We start from the raw sequence: 18,635 nt of genomic DNA, 5'->3' as shown, positions 1-18,635 counted from the left end.
GATACAAAGAACATATCCTGCTTTCTTGTCATTTTCCTTTCTTTTTTAATTTTGTGAGGTTGTGTTCAGATAAAACTAGATATAAATGTCATAACATTTTTGTTTTGTTTTAATAGTTATATAGAGTCAAAGATAACAGAAAATTGGTAAAGGTAGTTTTAACAATTGCAAAGAATGTCATGCAAAGCACTTGTTAGAAGAGTGAATTAGCAATTGTTTGGATAAATTTTTTTAGAAACACTTCTAGGGAAAAAGAATGAAATAAACTTCTTTATTGACTAAAATAAGTTATCCATTAGTTAGTTTATATATGTTCTCCCATCCTTAAGAGAAAATTATATGATATTTTATATTGTGAAGAGGAGAGTAGACCTACAAGAAGTCAAGGACATTGAAGACATGAGAGAAAATTATACGATATTTGATGTTGTGAAGAGAAAAGTGAAACCTACAAGAAATCAAGGACATTGAAGACATGAGAGAAAATTATATGATATTTGATATTGTGAAGAAGAGAGTGAGACCTACAAGAAGTCAATGACATTAAAGACATGAGAAATCTTATTATAAATAACATTTTTTGAAACTTTGATTTTTAAGTAAATTGAATAATGTCATATGAATTTATGTATGCATATAGCCGACTTCACTTAGAAAGATTAGACTTTGTTGTTATCACTTCTATTTTAAACTCTCATCTACCTCATAAATTAACAATTCAAATATTATATCACAATAAAATTTCAAATTTGTGCTCCCTATAGCCTTATAAAATTTTGAAGATATTACTTCCACTTCACTTTAGAATCAAACATGTATTTTGTGAGATGTTTGTTGAGGGCATCACACATATGACAAAACTATTAGCCAAGTGGGAGAATTATTTTTGTTCAATAATAAGTCACAATCCTAAACGTGCACGGCTACAGTGGCGATTGAGTAAAGAATTGAACATGAAAACCGAAGAAATAAAATTTAAGTAAATATTGCTTGGCCTTTAGTTGAAGGAAACCAAACCAAAAACTCTTATCATAGAATCTCAGAACTTGCATGACAAATAAATTAAGTCTGTGCAACAATATGTTGTATGAAAAGACATAGCAACTAGCAAAGATCCTTCATCATGGCCTCACAAGCAGTGGAGTTGCGTATCGAAGACAATCAAGTAATGCATTGTTTTCTTTATTTTTTTTTATATATATTCAAAAGTTTCAGGAAATATATATTCTGAATTTATGGCAAAATGAATTTGGAATTGAAGGTGATTATGGACAATGGCATCCTGCAAGTGTATTTATCCAATCTAGGTGGATTAGTTACTAGAATACAATATAATGGCATTGATAATCTGCTTGAAGTTCTTAGTGGAAGTGAACATACACTACTAAAAAATCATTTTTTACGACGCACATTCTAAGGCAGTTTCCTAGAACCGTCTTAAAATGTACTTTGGTGGCATTTTTGTAATTAAGGCGAATATAACTACGACGGTCCTCAACACCCGTCTCTGTAGTTATGACATGGTGGTTTTTTTTGTAATTTTCACCCTTCATTCTATGACGGGTGTGATTAGTAAACCGCCTTCGTTAATTTAGAAAAAGATTAAAAATTAAAAATTGTACTAGAGAAATATATGTTTTTTGTTTTTGGCCAAGAATAGTTCTTGTGCCCCCTAGCTTGAAGCGAAGCTGATCAGAACGCGTGTCGAAGTTGAGATCTCCTGTGTCGTACGTCCCGCCTTTGATTGACCTCTTCTGCAGTGCCGCCCTGCTGAAGTCACCTAAACCCTAAACAAGCAGCACGTCTTGCGCCATTCCCGCCGTGGGCTTCCCCCCGCTGTCAGAGGTGTGTGCTACCTCTTTATAATTTTTGCTTTAACCTTGTACTGAGCTTGAGGGTGTGTGGTATTTTTAAGACCATGCTTGAATTAATCTACGCTTCCAGAGCAACGCTGTCTTTGCTCTTCAGGAAGTCGCTGAGGCCTACCTCGTTAGGCTCTTCTAGGATACCAACCTCTGCGCTATTCATGCTAAGAGAGTTACCATTATGCCCAAGGACATTCAACTTGCTTGTAGGATTAGGGGCGAGAGAGCTTAGGGTTTGTGATTTATAAAGCCGTAGTGTTTTCTAAGGGTTATTATTTGGCAATCAATTCCTTCAGCTTAGTATTAGGGTGAAAGTCCTTGTTTTATTGTGACTCTATTGGAAAATCGTTTCTGTAATGTGAGAAATATTATGTTGAGTCCTCTCATTTTAAGCTTAAACCTGCTTGGATTTGTAGAATTACATCTTGTTTGGCCGTTATTCTGATTTCAAAACATAATTAATAGATATTTTGGATTTTTCTAGAACTGGATTTTAAGATTGTAAAAATGTTGTTGATGCATTATCGTCTACGAAATGCCCCTTCACGTACAAAAACAAAATAATGGTTGTTTGCTTTCGATAGAGGCAGCGTTGGGTGAAATCACTTGGGTAATGAAGGCCAAGTAGGCTGAAGAGTGAGGCACCCTATAACCACTCACAAATACGTCAAAAAGACACCTACATATAACAATAGGATTGAGATTGGTTTTTATAAAGGAGTCTTTTGTGCAACTTTATCATATAAATCCATTTATACAAAGTTCATTTACATTTGTATATATAATGTTGCTTTCACTTTCACATGTCTCCTAAAATCTGGAATCATTTCAATAGAGAAAGAGAAGCTAGAGAGAAAGCAAAACATGTTATTTTCCATGAAGTTTAAATTAAGCGTGAGCGAGAAAGAAAATAGTGTAGCATGTTGGACTGGTCCATAGCGCACTGTGGATTCCTTTGTTATAGTCAACTAATTAGGGATATATATGTATATTCCATATCGAACACTATTATATTCTTCCTTGTTAATGTTATTAATTCAGATCAGAGGTTGTTCCATTCAAATGCTGGTGATGCACTCACTAGTCTCTACAATAGTTGAGTCTTACTAAGCAAATCCCATACACAATTGCTTCCCCTCCACCTTGTGCATAATTAAATTGAATGAATTTTTTATTTGATTGCATCATTAATGCAATTAATCTTTACCTTTGAAGTGTGTTTGTTTTTATTATAGACTGGCACAATGGGGTTTGAGTTGAAAAGATAAACCACATTGCGGTGCTCACTATCTAGGTGATGGATCAAGGTTGTGTCTTGTGAGAGCCTACTTTTAGGAAATAAGGAAGGGCAATTGCTATTTTCACTTCCTATTTATTAATACACTTGCCTTTTTTAAATTTTTATAATTTCCACCGTAAAATATCCTGGTTTCAAAAATCACACTCCTCTCTGGTCTCTTCAACTCATTGTATTTTGAATATGCTTTCCCAACATTGATTGATATCACTCCTCCATCATGTGTCTTCCATTAAAATGTCTCTTCTCCTCGTTGTAACTATTTTGAGACCACCTCTTCTTCATCATATTTACCTCTACATCCCTTTTATGCATGTTCACATTTCTATCATTTGCAATTCCCCTGTCTATTCATGAAATCATCCTCAGTATACTTATATTTATAACCCAATTTTTTTTTCTGTGTTATATGTTTATTTTTTACTTTGTTCTTTTAATTTGGGTGAAAAGTAGGCACCGATAATAACGATTTACTGATCTCTATAGCATGACATTCAATCTTTTTGACATCTGCAGACAATTACCATCTCTATTACGAGTTGAATCCCCAAGGAATAGACGTCATCAATTTCCCAGCATTTATGTTGTCCTCCAACAAGTATTTGACTACTATAATCATACATATTACAAACCCTGCTACTTTACCGAATTGTTAAGAACTGGAATACACTGTAATACTGTACTTCCTTAGTTCCTGTTGAGTCCTTTAAAAGTGAAAAAAACTATGAGTTTGTAGATGCATGAAAGGACACTCTGTGGTGTATACTGGTGTTGATTATAGCGCTACTTGAAGCAGGTGAAATGAATGAATATTTGTTAGACTGCTATAGTTTTAAGTGTACGCCTATTTTTTTTTTCCGTAGATTTTGCTTTTTTTTTCCTTAACTAGTTTGATCTGTCCATTTACTGAACAATGTAAATGTTGACTTATGGATGTGCAGATATGTCTTCCACTGCATTAATTGACCCACTGCTAGTAATTGACTTCGTAACTCAACTACTGAACAAAGATGTATCCTTTATTAAATATATAGTATATGTCATCTCAGACATTGATAAGAAGGATGGCTCGAGAAAGTAAATATAAAGAGTGTGTATGTGCTGCAATATTCACCAAAAACGAGCTCCTGCTGAAACAAAATGACTTGGGTTGCTGGAAGCTAAGAAGAATAGGGCACATGCTCCAGTCTCGCAGGTGATACATGTGGCAAAGTTTGTATGTCACCAGCATGACATTGAGAGAAGGGAGAAAAAAAAGATGAGTTGGAAGATCGATTGCAGAGGGTATGGAGTGAGCTTGAAATTGTCTTCTTTTTTTTTGGAGGGGGGGGGGGGGTCATCTGGTGGCCCTTAATTACACTTGTTTAACTCTCTGAATTTATATTGTATATTGGTTAGGCAAGACGACAAAGAGCTAAATATCTCAGGCAGACGGGAAGATTGCGTGGTTATGCCCGAGAGAATTGCAATAGAATGTCAAAGCAAGCAAAATATCTTTCCAGAAAACTAGCAAGGTTTATTATTTGCATTTACACATTGATATATCTTTTTAAGATCATGTAGAAAGCTTTGCTAATTTCGTTGCTTTACTCAGTTGTCATTTTGGACTGGAGGTGGAGGTCTGAACTAAGTTATAAGTTTATATAGGATTGATAAATTTAGTATTTGAAGTTTTGTTCCTTTGCCATGAAGAATGCCTTAAAACTAAAATACAATGGATGTATTAGAATTGTTTTTTTTGTTAGATATTACTATAAAAAAACAATTCTCCTCTAACTTTATTTTGTTCTTTAAGGTGTTGGAGGCGGTTTGTAAGGCAAAAGAGAACAACATTTACCTTCACAAAAGCATATGATGTGCTGGGGATCAATGAGAAATCTGTCAAGTCAATGCCTTTTGAACAACTTGCTCTTCTGATTGAATCGGCTTCTACTCTTCAGACTGTGAAAAATTTACTTGACTGTTTGAGAGCCGCCTTAAAGTGTCTACAACAGTGGCTCCTGCCAACAATTTGTCTAGCTTGGATAACATTGATAATCTTCTTAAATGGGTTGCTTACCCCAAGAAAAAGGCTACTTCCAAGAGTTTTATGAGAAGCCGGCAGGCAAAGAAAGTAGATTCAGTCAGGGAGTCAAACAATAGCTTAGTTAGGTTATCAAGGTATCCTGTGAGAGTTGTTCTTTGTGGTTATATGATATTGGGTCATCCAGATGCCGTTTTCAGTGGAATGGGAGAATGTGAGAATACTCTAGCCAAATTTGCACAAGAGTTTGTCCAAATGTTTGAGTTGTTGATAAAGATTATACTAGATGGTCCAATACAAAGTTCTGATGAAGAGTCTGTCTCAGCATCCATGCATGAAGCTTTGTACCTTCAGATCTCAGCTTGCTGCTTTTGATAAGGCTTGGTGCTCATACTTGAATTGTTTTTTGGTATGGAATGCTTGATCACTGGAGGAATATTTGGTTAGAGCAGCTTGCCAGCTTGAAGCTTCTATGATTCAAACTTGCAAGTTAACTCTAGAAGGAGCTGGTGGTAAGTTTAGTCATGATATGAAAGCTATTCAGCATCAGGTAATTTTTGACATCAATAGCTGAGTTTTCTTCGTGAAAGATAATTGTTGTTGATGAACATTTTTTATAATATCATGGAACATTAACGACTTTAAAAACTAACTCTGGTATGTTGAAGATTGTCAGATATGTATGAATTTTTCTTCTTTTATTTATTGGGTAAATTTTTCACTTCTTTCCTCTTCTCAAACAATGTTTGCTGATGCTCATTGACTTAAAACTATAAGTATATTCAAACTTACAATCATAGGTGTTTCCTCCCTTGACTGCTTTCTTATTGTTGCAGCAAAGTGTGCTTTGGTCTTATTTTCTTTTTGCATTTAATGCAGGTCTCTGAAGATCAAAAACTTTTGAGAGAAAAGTTGTTGCACTTGAGTGGAGTTGCTGGAATTGATCGTATGGAATATGCATTATCTGAAACAAGATCTACATACTTTGGAGTGAAGGATGATGGAAGTCCAGTGGGGTCTCCAATGATTTTGTCTATGCCCACAAGCCCAACTCCACTTTCTACTACTGCCAGCTCAAGTGAAACAAATATTTCTTATGAGAGTAATGATAGGGCAAGCCGAGTAGTTCGCTCCCTCTTTAAGGAAACAAACACTTCCCCTGGAGAGTCTAACTTCTCTTCACCCAGAACAAGTTCAGATAGTCAGCTTGGCACATCTTCTGAGAAGTTGCTAGTAGAGAATGAGGTTCTTGTAAATGAATTTCTTCACGAGCATCACTATAGTGTTATCGATGAATTTGATGTCTCTGATCACATTCAAAACAATGTTGAGGTTAGTACCTATTGTATAAATGTTAGCATTGACTTAATGGCTAATTTTGGATACAATTTTGGTTTGATGCTCTTTCTCTGGCCTTTGATGTTGATCTGCTCATATATATTATCCCACCAAGTATGAAATGTATGCCTAATCTAGAATCTTTTGGAGTTATTTCCAATATTAGTATTAGTATAGAAAGCAATATATAGTTTTAAATTTACTGACAGTTGATGGCATGCTATTTTTAGTTCTGACTTCTAATTCACCCATGTTTTTATGTTGCAGGGGAAAATAAAGCAGACAATGGAAAAGGCCTTTTGGGATGGTATCATGGAAAATGAAGCAGGTGTAGTAGGCCTTGCATCATTTTCTTCTCATGACATGGGAACTGTGGCATGGGTGGTCAATTATGAAATTTATCCCTTATGGTACAGTATATATGCAGGAATATGTGTTGTATATCATTTGTAATATTGGTGTCAGTAGGGAATTAAGTATATATAGATGCGGACAAAGGTAAAATAATCGTTGAATGTAGCTATTAGATCATAACTATATTATGTATATATACCTTGTTTGTGTGAATGACAAATTGCTATTTAATTATAAGTTTTTTTTTTACTATACTACTAGCTAGTAAAAGATAAGCTACCTTCTTTTAATGATGTACTTATTCATTTACTATTTTCATTGCTGAATTTTGACCAGGGTTTATCAATTAAGTCTCATATGAGACATTAGCTAGGTACATCATATTTGCATATTGTTACTGGCTTAATTTCATGAACAAAAAAAAAAACATTCTACGTCGGTTGTTTGCGACAACCGATGTAGAATTCTGTCATTCTAAGTTGGATTTGGAGACCAACCCGTCTTAGAATGGACAACATTCTACATCGGTTGATTGCACAACCAATGTAGAATCCTAGAAATACTACGACGGTCATACGGGACAACCAATGCAAAATTTTGTCATTCTAAGTCGGGTTTGGAGACCAACCCGTCTTAGAATGGGCAACATTCTACATCGGTTTCGTCTTGAGAACCGACTTAGAATGTTCATCATTCTAAGACGAGTCTGACTCGAGGTCCATCTTTGTACCCATGCCCTTCTAAGACGGTCAACCAACTATTGTTGTAGGGCGTTGGATTTTCAACGACGCTGGTTGCAACGACGCGTCATGACCAACGTAGAAAGGTCTGATTAACCGATGTAGAAAGCCTATTTTGTAGTTGTGATAGAGGGTAAGTGTACACTATCCATATCTAGTGTTTTGATCTTAATCATTTTTCCTCACTATTCATGTGACTTTATGGTTACTTTAATAAATGAATTCATAGGTATTGGGATGTTGTTTGGAGTGAAGCTAGAAGTATAGGAACAATTGAGACATTTGAACGGTATATGATAAGTGCCTCATAAATTAAGTTCCATTTTCAATTAACTGACCCAAATATTATTATAGATTCTATATCATAAACCAAAACACTTGAATTGTGGCTGTAAATGATTAATGATGTCTTTAGTACTGTTATGGCGAGGTTAATTGTTTATAATTGATTGGCTACACTACGTGCAGGATTGTGGGAACAAGTTTTAATGTTGTAAGTGAAAATGAGGAACAGGTTGAAATCTCATTCACAAGAAAGTGGAATCCATCTCTGAAGGGAAAGAGAGCACCTCTAAATATTGACAAAAGGTACCCTTTTATATATGTTGCTAACTATATAAGATTTGATCAATGAGTCATGAATCATGATGATTAATTAATTACATTTTAGACAATTAATATTTGTGTAGGTATGCGATGCTTCGTAATTCCACAGGCTTCTACTCTTATGCCATCTTTGAACACCTAAAGGAGTGGCCTGCTTTCAACATACCTCAAATAAGGATTGTTTACAAGCTTCGTAAAGACAAGTATGGGGTAACCTTATGAAATATATATTCTTATTCTTCTTTATTTTTATACTTAAATATTCTATTAGGAGGTGATTTTGTTTGCTTTATTAGCTTAAACCAATATTTGACAAAAACGTACGGGTGAATTAATTAGCTTTGGTGCAAAGAAGATTTTGAGAGGTTACTTTACTTGTGTAGGTTTCATTACATGGCAGTGTCGAATAACAGACATAGATTTATGCCTCTCCCAATGATAGATCGAGGAAAAGAGGAAAAAAACAAGTTCCCCCGGAGGCTGTTTTGCTCGTCAATCCTGTGGAACCAGAGTTTAAGGGAGAGGTACCTTTCTAATTTCAAATTAATGCTGCTAATTTTAGCTAACAAAAAATTATCAAACCAACTTTTTATTTTTCATTCTAAAACCACACAATTTTATAAGCATTAAAAATATTTTAAAGAATACATATACAAACCAACCCTTACTCTATAACATTGTTCGTGCTTAATGAAATTTATTATTGGCCGATTAAGGTGGATGACAAGTACCAATACTCAAGTGAGATCAAAGATCTTATGGTTCACGGGTGGATAAGTTCCCAATCCGAAACTGATCCAGCCATGGTTTTGGGTAATCATACCCAGCAATGAGTTTCGATCAAGTGGCCCAGTTAAACAAAACCTTACTTCCCACGTAGGCCCATATTGCCTCTCAGTAAGTTTTGTTGTAAAGCATAAACTTGAAATTACCCGTTAATACTAGTGCATGTTTGATACCATGATGAGTTGAACCCACAATGATTTTTTTAAAGTAATAAATAGTTATTTTTGTGTTGATTTCACCTTAATTTTTTATTCAACATAGATTTTTTATCGCTGATCCAAGCACACTATTAGTTATTTGTTGATGAATGCTTAATTTCAGTGAAAAAAATGTTACATTTATTTCTATTGATCAGCTAAATACAAATAATTTGCAATATCGTTGGATGTGTCAGATGTTTCTTAGTGCCCATTACGCAGGAGAGGATATGGTTTTGAAACTCCAACCTAATAAACCGTGGAAGAAAGTTTTTGGGCCATCTTTTGTTTATCTTAACACTTTGTTAGATGGTGATGACTCACTGGAGCTCTGGGAAGACGCTAAATATCAGGTTTCAATTTCATTATCAATTTGTTAATTAGACTTATCTTATGGAGATTTTTAGTTTCATGTGGGAAAATTTTATAACAAAGAATTAAAGGAACAATATATTTTTAGTCCTTGACACTTTTGTATTTTGTAAAATTCTTGGGTTTAGTCCTAAGTCCATCATCAAACATTTTGGTCCTTCAGCTCTTAAAAATAAGATTTCCTACGTGATATCTGTTCCAACGGATTAAAAATACTAATTTTTAAAAGTCCAAGGATCAAAATATTCAAAGGTAAAACATATGGACTAAAACAAATAATTTTACAAAGTTAAGAGAGTCAAAAGACTAAAAGCATATTTTTTTCCAAAGAATTAACAATAACTTAAGGGGGCTTGGCCCCTCCTCACCAAAAAAAAAATCAACACTAATTTCTAACTGAGACTACCTAAAATGGCCTCAGGATGAAGGAGGAGGTTCAAAGATGGCCCTATGATTTTCCAACTTCTGAAGGTTTTCAAAAGTCTAGCCAACGTGACAGTTTGTGTGGCACATTACTAATTCGAGACAGGTACTTAACACCAAAGTCCTAATACAAGACTATGAACTCCCACTTTTACATTACCAATCACTCTATTTTACGAAATATTATTCAGAACAAATGTAACTTTTCGTAAAGTGAATTTTTCTCAAAGACTATTCGCAACTCAGAAGAATTACGGGAATGAGCCATTGAACAGCTGGAAAAAGTCCAAGTCTGCTAAAGAAAAGTCGAAATGAAAGCATATCGGTTTCGGGTGAATGACTATTTTGAGATCGAACGAGAAAAATTGAATTTAATTAATTCAATTTATACGACTTTGAAACAATTAAAAAATTACAAAAATGAAGCTGAATAATTTTGAACAACAAAGAGTGATTAATCAAGTCCGACAATGGATTTTACAACAAGCCTTACAAGGAGCTCAAAGAACTCTAAAGAGTTGCTTGAACAACAATTTACTTCCTCTGAGTTCTAATATTGACATGTTTGGGATAATGAAAGGAAAAATAACCAATTAATCTTTCTATTATAAAATAGAATATAAACATTATTTTTTGTATGAACTCATATGGATTGATAATTCAAATGACTTATATATGAAGAAAATGTTGGAATGGTAAAAAATATGGTCAATATAAAAGAAGAAAAATAGGTGCAGGCAAAAAAAACACTATACCAAAATTGAATTCATATATTGTTTTATTGTTCTCCACCAAATAATCAAACACTTCAACATTTACATGTGTAAGTAGTATTTGGGCAGCAATATTAACTTTCGAGGCCTATTTTGTTTGGTCAGGGATACCAACTAGAGAAACGAGGAAGGGAACTTCTCAATCGATAATATACGCAATGGGGATTACAATCTCTATGCATGGGTTCCAGGTTTCATTGAAGAGTATTGGAATAATGTTGTCCTCACCATAACACAAGGTTATCTTAATTTCATTTTTTTATTATATTTTAAATTTCATTTTATTGGACAGAGCATGTAACACCTGAATGTTCCTTTGAAATAAACTAGTTTTATAAACTCTACAAATTAGACCATGTTTATCTTTAATTTGTAGTACATTCTTCTTTGAAGAAAAGAGAACATTCTTCTTTTGTGTCTGTCACTTCTCTTTTTCTTCTTCCTTCTTTAATGATGTTATCCACAACCTAACAAAACCTATATCAAAACATTCTAATTCAATCTTAGTGACCTCCAAATGATTCTTCAATGTTCTATATTACCTTCTATAATCATTTTTTTTTTACATTTTATCTATCATTCAATTTTTTCATGTTAATAATTTTTAAATTCTAATGTATTTTCTGCTCTATAAATATAAATATAAATAAATATTTCACACTAACAAAGTTCATGATCTAAAATTAATTTTCAAACTAATCTATAAAAAAATATGTTGGTTAAACAAAGTTGAAATTTATTTATTTTTCACATTAGTATGTAAAAAATATATTTCACATCAATTTTAACTATTACAAATATAATTTATTTACTATCTCCAATATTACATATCACAAAATGCAAAAAAAGTACATTAAATTACTTTAAACAAATTTTATATTGATTAAATTTATTTAATATTTTTAATTTTAATCCGATTTGCACTTTTAAATATATTGTAACACGAAACTCCACTACATGTAGCGATACGGAAGAATATGATTTCAAACTTCAATGATATTTCACAAGAGGGGAACTTATACACCATGCATAATCTAAGAATTATCTCAACAAATGATGCATAAAAGTTGAGCTCCTCACTATTACGCTGTGACATTAGCAATGTTGATTTGGAGAAAGAAGAGCATTCTCCTTTCGTGTCTATCACTTTTTTTTTCCTTTCTTCTTCAATGTTACTTACAACATAACAAAACCTATATCAAAATATTTCAATTCAATTTTACTCACCTTCAAATGCTTCTCATGTTTAGAATCCTTATTCTTCAATGTTCTATATTACATTCTATAACCATTTTCTTTTACATTTTATATATCATTCAATTTTTTCATATTAGTAATTTATAAATTATAATATATTTTTTGCTCTATAAATATAAATATAAATAAATATTTAACATCAACAAATTTCATGATCTAAAATTAGTTTTCAAACTAATCTATATAAAAAATATGTTGGTTAAACAAAGTTGAAATTTATTTATTTTTCACATTAGTTTGTAAAAAATATATTTCACATCAACTTTAACTATTACAAATATAATTTTATTTACTATCTCCAATATTACATATCACAAAATAAAAAAAATACAATAAATTACTTTAAACAAATTTTTTATTGATTAAATTTATTTAATATTTTTAATTTTAATCCAATTTGCACTTTTAAATATATTGTAACACGAAACTCTACTACATGTAGCGATACGGGAGAACATGATTTCAAAATTCAATGATATTTTACAAAAGGAGAACTCATACACCATACATAATTTAAGAATTGTCTCAATAAATGATGCATACAAACCTATCAAAGGAACATAATATATAAAACTTGAGCTCCTCACTTCTGGTTTCCTTCTTTCTTCTTAAATGTTACTCACAACATAACAAAATCTATATCGAAATATTTTCATTCAATCTTAGTGACCTCCAAATGTTTCTCATGTTCACTGCCCTCATTCTTCAATGTTCTATATTACATTCTATCACCATTTTCTTTTACATTTTATACATCAATCCTTTTGAAAAAACAATCAACATTGAAGAAGAAGGTTCAAAGATAATTGCAATCACTTTTATCTTGATTAAGAAATTCAAAGGTTTGATTACTTTCGCACATTTAAAATCCTTAACAAAATTTATATTCTACAATTTATATATGTTATTACTCTATCTCTTTTCTTTATATATATATATATATATATATAATCTTTAAATAACATTTAAATAAAAATTCATTCATAATTTCCTATCCCTTTATTTTTATACTAGCATGTTTATTTAATTTGATATTTATTTGAGATGTTTCTTTACTAGTATTGTTTTCAATTCAACTTATTTAATAAATAAACAATTTTAATTCAACTAAGTCTATATCATACTCTTTGCTTACGATAAGCTTTTTTATATTTTATTTACTATAATAATTTTAATTTATTAACAATTATATTTTAATAAATATTTTTTAGATGAGTTTTCAATCAACTCAACTTCAAGTACAACAATCTATATCAACCTAGAAAGTCCTAATTTTGCAAAGTTCAAGATATGGTAAAATGAACTTCCTTATTTTATTTTATTTTATTATACACATTTTGTAACATTCAACAAACAAAATTGTTAGTTTATTCTAATTCGTTGATTGATGTAGTTAAAAAATTATAAATTTATTCTAAATAACTACTTTCTAGAAAAAAACTGGAACAACATCAAATAAAAGAACTATCTTCTCTGCCAACATTCTTGACAAGAGAATGTACAAAAATAGAAGATCTTTGCAAGAGATAATGTCCATGAAATGGGTATGAGAATCACAAGTAGGCTAACCTACCATGACTTTCATATTCATAATATTCAATAATACTTTATTTTTTATTAGTTTTAACATATATAAAATAATAGGATCATCTGTTCACAATTCATGCAACAATCAATGAGATCAACGATACGTTTGGTTGGCATTATATTACATATGAGAGATGTCAAAAGAAAGTTAAAAGAGAAAAATTAATACACTTGTAGAGAATGCAAACACACTTTTATTCTTGAAATCTTGCTCACAACTGCTTTTATTCTTGGAATCATGCTCACAACTCACAACTTGAAGGAAGGATTTCAAACTTATACCGTCACAAGGACTTTTATTCCAAAAAATACTATTCAGCATGATCCTCTCCTCAAAGAAATTAGGTAACTTATTTATTCTTTATTTTCATTTTTACTTATACAAAATATTAATAGTTTTATCTACTAATTAATATTTTTAATAAAAAAAAAAGGAGCTCACTTCACCACAACAAATATCATCAGATGAGTCAGCTGAAGAAATTATGAGTCAAAGCCTAAAACTACAAGCATCCAACAAATCAAAAGGTGCATCTTCATTATCTAACGAACAAGTTTATCAAATCTCACAAAGTCCATTAAAAAAAGGCTAATAAACAAATTGTCACAAGTCAAAGTCCAAAGCTACAATTATCCCAGAAGTCAAAAGACGCACCTTCATCATCAAAAGAAGAAGAAAGTCCATTAAAGAAAAATGTGAAAAAACAATTTGTCATAAGTGAAAACAATCTATCTTCACGTTAACCAACTTTAGTCGAGTAGTCAACCTCCAATTTTAGAATATTCCCTTATAAATATATTGATAAATAAAAAATATCTTAATTTATACGTAATTTTTTTATCTTCTTTAACAGAAAATAATATAGAATATCATTGATAATTATATTTTTAAATTTAGTTTATCAAACAAATAATTTATTTAAATATTTCTTTAATTATTTATAAACCGGCACAACACGCGGGTCTATATCTAGTAGTTTTAAAATCGCACATGTATGGACTATAATACAAAAACACATTTGTAAATTTAGTGAGTGAAGAGAAAAAAAATGTTATGCACAATGTGATCCAATCACAAGTCATTATATATTATAAATTTATTCACTCTCATTAAATTATTTTAAGACTGTATTTTGGCTATGACGATGGAAATAAAAAAGATGAAAATAAGAGACATGAAATAAAAATAAAATTGAAAGTTGAATTGTTTGGTTTAAAAAAAATAAGTAAGAAATAAGATTAAAAAAAAAGTTAAATAACGAAATAAAAATACAATTTTGTCCTTACAATTCTCTTCATGCAAGTCTGACTTCTTTCCACAAATTTATGATTTACGGGGTAAAAATATAAATGTATCATTTTCACAACTGTAACAAGGAAACAACTATGCTTAATGGGACCTACATACCCCAACTTAACTCTGTCCTCAATGTCATGTACCAAACGAAGATGTCTCGTTTCTGTCGTCGGTAAATTAATTTCATCACTTGTAACAAACACAACCTTAAAGTCATGTCTTGAGTAATAACATAAAACTGTTTTATATTATTATATTATTAGTAAATCATCGTTAGCGATTATTGTTTTACTTGTTTGTGTTTTAGTCTATGTTTCTTAAATACTATAATAACAAATGAAATATGCAGGTTGTGAAATTTGGTGACATTATTTTTGAGCCACCAAGAGATGGCCCAACATTATGGGAAATAGACATTCCTGATCGCTCTGCTGCTGGATTCTATGTTCCTGATCCTAATCCCAAATACATTAACAAGCTCTTTGTCAACCAGACAAGTCAGCTCCTATATTTACACATTAAATCCTTAGGTTCAACATGTTTAGCTTTGTGATCCCACCAAACTCCACTATTTGATTAATTTCTTAAGTCTCGTTACCCATTTATAGGTTTAGGCAATATGGTTTGTGGGAAAGATATGCAGAGTTATACCCAAATGAAGATTTAATTTATTTTATACAGTGGGTGTCAGTGACTACACAAGATTGGTTCTTTGCACATGTCACCGGGTATGCTCTGTAGAGACAACATACCATTATATTTGCTTCTTCAAAAGCACCTATATTAATTATCCATGAAAGATGAAATTAGTGCATGAAATACAGGAAGCAAGAAGATGGCAGTTACCAAGGAACTACTTGGCAAATTAAGTTCAACCTCGATGACGTGGAGACAAGTAACATCTACAGATTAAGGTTGGCACTTGCAAGTGCAAATATCTCTGAATTACAGGTTTGGAACCTCACAAAACTTTTCTGTGTAATCTCACATTACATGGATGTTTAGCTTCAGGATAGGATAATTGATTTTGGGTTTAAAATTAATTTTAGATAAATTTTACATGTTTAGTTTCAATTTGAAAAAAGTCAAAAATTTATTTTGATATGATTTTGAGTAGAAGTAATTTGGATAATTTTTACTTTAGATAAAAAATTTATAATAAAAACATAAATCATATCACCTCAAAATCAATTTGGTTAATTTCATCTAAGCACCCGCTGCATCAATTTGTTGAGTATTTTCACTTTCTATTATTGTTTCATTCCATGACATTTTTGGTCTGGATATCATATACGGGAGTGATTGGGAAGGACAATGCAATAGCTAGACATGGAATTCATGGACTCTACTGGCTATTCAGCATTGATGTGCCTGGTCTTCTGCTAGAGAAAAGCATTAATATTATATTTCTAACACAAACTATGGCTAGTGGCCCCTTGGTCCTCTTCCAGGGGATAATGTATGACTATATTCGTCTAGAAGGTCCTAACCCTTTTCCTCACCAAAAAATACATTTAATTTGGTTATTCAATATGAACATGAAGAAACCTACAACACTTTTTGCATTTTCGTATCTATCATCACCTTGTTTGTCTGTATTCTACATATAGATATTCAACATTGGATTGGAATTAAGTTGATTGCAAATTAACTTGTGTTCTAGTCATTTAAACAATTAAGACTTATAACAATAATTTTAAATTTATTCCAAGTTTTGTTATGCAGATGTAACATTTGGATTTGAGAGTTGTCCCAAAATCTGTTGGAAAATGTTAGACACTTAAATAAATTTAATATCTCAAACTCCTGAGTGGGAAATACCAAGGGTTCTAAAAACTGTTGCAGAATTTTTACAACAATAAATCGCATAGAAGGGGGATAGTTTGTGTTTTTTTTTTTTTTTACCAAAACATTTTAGTTTCTCCATGGGACTGTTCTTTCTCTTTTTTAGGAGAGAAAGGGAAAATTGTTTTTATATATTGGAAATCATAAGCAATTAGTTCTTTTTACATTGATCAATTATGGTTCTCCTAATTCTTTGTTTGGGCAATATTCATATCTACTCATTAATCCTATATTAGTTTTAAAAATTTATAGGCTTACCCAATTAGAGCATGTAAAATCAAGCAACTATCCATACTTTAAAAACTGTGTGACCCGGGGTTGGATTAGTTCAATCGGAATTCGGTGGCATAACCGTACCAGTTTGGTTATTGGAGCAGTTATGTATCTGGTCCGGAATGATCCGGTTGGTTTGGAATAAATTCAACCCAGACTGTTTTTTAAAACCAGTTTTGTGTAAAAAAAACAAAAAAAAAATGTTCCAACAAAAATTTGAAATTTGTATAATTGTGTTATTGAATTATTATTTGTGGACTTATATTATTAACTTTAACGCTTCAATTGTTATTTTAAATTTTGGAATATGAATAAATTTTTCTTTATCAAATAATGTTTGTTATATACTTATATATAATAAATACATATATAATTTTAAATTTTTTAATATATACCAAATCAAATCGAACCTATTAGTGACCCACTAATTGAATCACTGACCTACTGCCTTAACCCAGTCAGTGAATCAAATTTCATAACTTTGCAACTAACTAATATGAAATAGAAAACCTGAATATCCAAATATTATAATGATCATATAACTAAACAATGGGAAACATCATACATTTATTAATTCAAATCAAATCAATGGTAAAATAATTAGCGGTCCGAAGAACGATAGGAAGGCAAACAAATTATAATACTTTATGGAAGTTCTGCAATGTCTTCCTTTCCTATTTGTTGTCGCTGGCAAATTTGCATAGGTCCTTTCAATAATTTTTCATTTGTCTTCTTTAAACAGAGATGTCACCAAATAACAACAAAATGACAATGGTAGCTCGTGGGTGACTATAAGATTCTAAAATAAAGTGAAAGGTCTCACGTGATTTAGTTGATCCTATACTAGACATGAAGTCAGAAATTTACATGGCAAAGCAAAAGGACTGAACCCGAATATTTAAAAGCACACTTCTAAAGTCACATGGATAAATCCTATTATAGTCATTATTCCAATATGCATGATTTCTAGAGTGATTTCTATAATGTAAAAATCTTGATACGTATCAAAATTATATGTTACCATTTCTTATTATTTTAGCACGAATAAGTTTTTTAAAACTAAATCAAATATTACTCAAGATTAATAATGCCCCAATAAAAACTAAATAATTAAATTGACTTTATTACTAATTAAAAATGAAATACTAAATATTTATTATAATAATTCAACAAATAAGTTTACATCTTTAGAAAAATTAAGTGTGATAATAATTTATAAGTGGTCCTTTATTTTCAGTGGAAACAATTTCATTACAATATGATAGTTACCAAAAAAGAAAAACTATAAAGTTTAAATAAAATCACAATAATTTCAATAAGTTGTTTTAATTAATTTAAAAAGGCTTGATCTTCAATTTCATTTTTTGGAACTGTGTGTTCAGTTATACTGGCAAAGAAAGACATGTAGGTTTCCTTTATTAACTTGTTAATCTTGTCTTAGACGGTGTCCACATTGGCATAAAAGTAGCTTTATATTTTAATCAATCAAGCTTTCGAAAAAATTAATCAATCAATTCTCACTTACATTAGGTGAACTTTGTTTTCAGAAAATTGTGGCGTAAGCTAGTTAATTTGTCATGTCATGATAATTTTATATATTGA

General features: G+C 31.3%; 1 pseudogene; it reads left to right on the top strand.

Annotated features, from left to right (window-relative positions):
• The first annotated feature begins 1,630 nt into the window (after positions 1-1,630).
• LOC100778433 (uncharacterized) lies at positions 1,631-18,441 on the top strand (annotated as a pseudogene).
• The last annotated feature ends 194 nt before the right edge of the window (positions 18,442-18,635 follow it).

The sequence above is a fragment of the Glycine max genome, chromosome 2, assembly GCF_000004515.6.
Source record: "Glycine max cultivar Williams 82 chromosome 2, Glycine_max_v4.0, whole genome shotgun sequence".
In the NCBI taxonomy this organism is placed as follows: domain Eukaryota; kingdom Viridiplantae; phylum Streptophyta; class Magnoliopsida; order Fabales; family Fabaceae; genus Glycine; species Glycine max.
Note: the sequence above shows the minus strand (reverse complement) of the source record. Positions and strands in the feature narration are given on the sequence as shown.